This window comes from Indicator indicator, chromosome 6 (assembly GCF_027791375.1).
Source record: "Indicator indicator isolate 239-I01 chromosome 6, UM_Iind_1.1, whole genome shotgun sequence".
In the NCBI taxonomy this organism is placed as follows: Eukaryota; Metazoa; Chordata; class Aves; order Piciformes; family Indicatoridae; genus Indicator; species Indicator indicator.
In genome coordinates this window covers 42811422-42816565 of record NC_072015.1, presented here as the reverse complement: position 1 = coordinate 42816565, position 5144 = coordinate 42811422, and positions in this window count along the sequence as shown.

Below are 5144 nucleotides of genomic sequence, written 5' to 3'. Positions count from 1 at the left end.
TACTCCAGGTGAGGTCTCATCAGTGGAGAGGCAGAATCAGTTCTCTTCACCTGCTGGCCACACTTCTTTTGATGCAGCCCAGGATACAGTTAGCTTTGTGGGCTACAAGTGCACATTGCTGGCTCATATCCAGCTTCTCACCCACCAGTATCCCCAAGGCCTTTTCTTCAGAGTTGTTCTTGATTTCATGATTTCTCAGCCTTTATTGGTACCAATGACTGCCCTTATCCAGGTACAGGACCTTGCACTTCACCTTATCAAACCACCTAAGATTCACTGAGACTACTTTTGTAACCTATCTAGGTCTCTCTGGATGGCATCTTGTCCCTCAATCATGTCAACCACATCAGTCATCTTGGTGTCATCTGCAAACTTGCTGAGGGTACATTCAGTCTCTCTTGATCATTGATGAAGATATTGAACAGCATTGGTCCCAGTACTGACACCTGAGGGACACCACTTGTCACCCATCTCCATCTGGAGATGAGCTGTTGATGACTACCTTTTGGATGCAACTATCTGGACAATTTCTTATCCAACCATCAAATCCATATCTCTCCAGTTTAGAGAGCAGGATGATCAAGTACAGCACCCATTCACTGCTCAGTGCATTTCAGCCCTCAGGATCTTGAAGTGGGCATTCAGAAAAGAGAAGCACTGTTTACTGACCATCTGTGAAATATCTCATATAAAGATCGCCCAGGAACTCAGACAGTCAGAGGTGAACTCTGCTTCTCCAAGTCAAATCTCAGCTGCCCTGAGTGGAAGGCATGCTTTCTCATCCAATAGTTGTAAAACATAGGGGAGAAGTACCACGTGCAAAGGAATCTTTTATTTCCTAGACCTAAGAAGGAAGCTGATCTTAGACATGGATAATTTTGTCCACTGACTGAAGTATGAAGTTAAAAATGAAAGGAATTAACTAAGATAGTGGACAAACTTCATTATGACTTTTCTAAATGTTAACATTTTTAAGTGAATCAGGTCCTTGTTTCATCTTTCTTTTTCTCTTGCATTTCTCCTGTTTCTCCAGATTCTAACTATAGGTGGTTTTTTTTCCAGTTAGTCCTTTTGCATGTCTGTTCACTCTGTGAAGATGTTCTGTATTAGTCAGCATTAAAGGTTGTGATGAATTTAGGCAAGATGAATGAACATATAAGCTGTTGTTGAATATATGCAACCCCTATTTTTTTCAGACCTTAGAATATGGCCAAACATGCAAAAAAAAAAAAAAATGTAAGAGTGGAAAAGGCACAATGTCCAAAGATAACTATGTAAAATATCATGTCCTTGATCTGAAAAGCATTTCAAATAAAAGATCTTAAGGGTAAAGCAGTGCTTATTTCTAACTTTTATTATCATCCCTTCTCTTCCATTGTTTATCTGGTTTAATAGACAGTAAATATAAATCTGAATAAAAGTAGGGAAAAAAAGAAAACAAAACCTAGCCACCACCACCCCAAAACCTGACAGACATGGCTAACACAGAAACATCAGAGGCCAAATGCTTACTTTCACAAAATTACCCATTTGCAAACCACAAGTATGGAGCCTATGGCTTGTGTTTATGCTGAACAGTAACAAGAAATCTAAGTATTCTTCAGATGGGTAAGTGTCCCCAGTGCAACTAGTTTGGAAGGTTCTGTCTTTATTCCGTGTCATGTTAAGGTTATGGTGTTACACTCAATATGACATAGCTATGAGGTTACTTTGCCATTTCTGAGAGCCCGTGGTGACATCACACACAGATACAAGAAATTCTTGTCCCAGAGGGGCTTAAAACGTTCAGAGTTGCTTAACTTTTCTCTGTTCTTACAAATTCTCTTAGCATAGCTGGGGGTCTCACTGGTCTGAATATTGGTAATTCTGTTCCTGTGTTACCTCCTTAGACTGTATAGATGTGGAATTGTTTTTTAACGAATATATAAATTCATTTTTCACTGAATTTGTTGGATAGCAACACTCAGACGCAGTCTTATACAGAGAGGTAAGTTGTCAGCTGACCAGCTTCCTGCAGAGTGAGACTACCCATACAAGCTTATGACCAGAGCACTCCAACCTTAGTGCTGACTGGCAGCACAATAGCTTTCATTTCTAACCTTTATTGAACTTGGAATCATAATCTCCATAGCTACTTTTTTTCCTTAATCATTGAAATGGATAGACCTTGGGTCTCTAAGCTGGGCAGAATGATGAATTTGAATGATTCTGTGGTTTTGAAGGAACATTTGATCTGGAACATGTACTGAAGTAGTAAGAAGGCATAGGATTAACTACACAATTCAGTTTCAAAAAGCATAAATGGATCTTCCATGATTGGATTTCTTTGACATTTTTGAAAAGTTGAGAAGCCATTCCTCTGTGCAATTACATACTGGCTACGACCTGGGAGAGTGTCCAGTGATGACTCATCTGTTAGAATCATTGAAAAGGGGAAAAAAGTGTCAGCAAAAGCCCCAGATAAACCATCTCATTTGTGCCTTAAAGCATGATTGATACTTGACACATAGACTACACGAGTACTCTTTCTACAGCACAAAGGGCAAAGTAACTAGACATATTCATTGCCCAGAGTCACACAGCATGGCTGAGTGTAGGCAAGCCACATCCATGAAATTTCACATTGATAGCATGAGTCAGATTATTTCTGGTTTCTGCTTGCAATATTTGACAGAATCCTATGGCTTGTTGCAGCACATTAATAAAGCAAAAATAATAAGCGTGTAACAACCATTAACATTATACCATAGCTCCCTACACATACTTCCTTAGTCCTGTTGACTATAAGGTATTTGGGAGAGTCACTCTTGTTTCTAAATTACAAATTGATAAATTTACCAGTCTGGAATTGGAGTAGGAAAAAAAGAGAAAAGTCTATTTTTGCTTTCCAGTTTCTGTCTAAACCAGGTGATGTTCCTTAGATTCCTTTTCCTCCTGCCTAATTTATATTTAACTTGGCTGCTGATAATACAGCTCTAATTTATAATTTCTACTGATTACTGATGACGTACATGCATCTGAAGTGAATCTTGTAATCAGCCTTCATTTTCAGGAGTGACTTAGGATATTGACTGCCCATTTGAAAAGGATATGATTTCTTTTATACAGATTATTAAAACATCACCGTATGCACCTATAAAGACTCCTCTAGTGTGTGTCTAATCACTGAACCACTCACAGTCCTTGGTTTCTTCAGATAATTTAGATCCACTACCTTTAATGACTTGTGCAGGTTTTCTTTGGTTTTGGATATATCTATCATGACCTCCTTTAAAGTAATTACAATTCTTTGATAATAGAAACATTTTCAGGCAACATGATTGTTTTCCTGTTAGGTGATAATTTAACTAATTTACATTGTATTTCATTCATTGTACTCATTTTTTACTCAGAATTATCCCTATGCTTAAGATTTGTCATCAATAGAATAGACCATTACCATGGGGAAATTCCTTCCTTGATATATAATTATGGGAACTCATGTAATTATTAAACAAATGCTAAAATGTAGACAAAAGGATGGTTCTCCAGACAGATTACTTCTGTGAAAGAGATCTCTGCAGCTATGTCAGATGTCTTGTATGCATGCAATAATCTGGATGGTGCAGTTAGTAAAGTTGCATCTTGTACCATTGTGGAACTGCTGTGCTTCCATGGTCACGAATGACAGAATCTGTCCAGTTCTTCTTCAAAGAGAAAAATGTTTGTCCATGAAGATAAAGTTCTCTTTAATTTGGTATGGTTTATGTAATTTTTTGGTCTACAATTCATGGTTAAGTTCAGCTATTTGGCAACCTGAGTGATAATGGGGTGTTGTTTTCAAATTTTATTTATTCTTTGTCTCAGCCTTGTAAAGGTATTTCATATTTGCTTAGTACAAGAAACACTTTTTAGATGGCTTCTTACAATGAGCACCATGATGATTTTAGTCAGAGAACTTCCCTCAGTGCAGATGTTTTGCAGGATGTTTTGAATGCCTAATACAGTCAAGGTTAGTCTTTGTCTAAACATTATTAATATACATAGGCAGAAAACAGAAGAGAGAAGGAAACATTCATTGCAGGAGGTAACATTCTTTATTATGATGAAAACACCTTCTCTGGTGTACATAAATGTATATATTACTGTGAGTGATCTGTAGGATATCAAAAGCCATTTTTATCTAGCTAATTTTTTCCCATATACATCTATATGAATACATTTATCATAAACACATTCTAATTATCATTGTCTTTGAAGACAAAAATGAACATTTGAATGTAAGATGCTAAGCGTATAGTTATTTGGAGCAGGTAACAGTGAGTACAATAAGATTAGTAAGTAACAATTTTCCTCTCAGACCTTGTAAGTGGGAGACAAAAAGGAGAAAACATAAACAGCTTAACTCACCAAAAATCAAACCACTGCATTGCCCTCATGTTTTAGGATGTAAGACCGAAGATTACATCAGTACAATAAAGGCTCCAACCTCTCTCTCACATTTCTGTTATATTCACAAGCTTTAGACCATACCAAAACAAACAAACAAACAAAAAGCAGCTTTACCCCAGCATCTGAGCCAGTGGAGAGTCAAAACAGGTAGAGGTGTAGCGAACAGGCAGAGAGGGAAGGGTTAAAAGCATTATTGCAGCCATTAGAGGAAAAAGTTGAAGCAATACAAGCACAGTAGTCTTCGCTCTCCCTCTCTCTCCCCCCTCTTTCTCCCACTCCCCTCTTCCCAAGCTGTTTCAGTGTGTAGGGAGGGCAGTCATCATGCCATCCTGAGCAGCAAGAGCTGATGCTGGATGAAGCTGCCAGGTATCTGAAAAAAATTCACAGGAGGCAGCTGATACCCACTTTTTGGGGGTTTGCTTTTTTTTTTTTTTCAGTCTGAATCTAGACTTCCAGCAGCACAGCGCCTGAGACAGCTCATCTGAACCACACTGTATTACAACACTCACTCTTCTCAAGGAAAAAGACTCCACTGAGTAGCAGAATGCTGCCAACGTTGCAGCTGGGGATAGAACACAGAGTCTTTCTATAACATTTTAAAATCTCTTTCTGTTGAGATATTTAGAAATACATACGTACACTGACATATCAGTTCTCCTTTTTTGAGGGCACCTTTGGCTTTTGTTAGCCTGATGTGACTTCTTCGTCTTGCA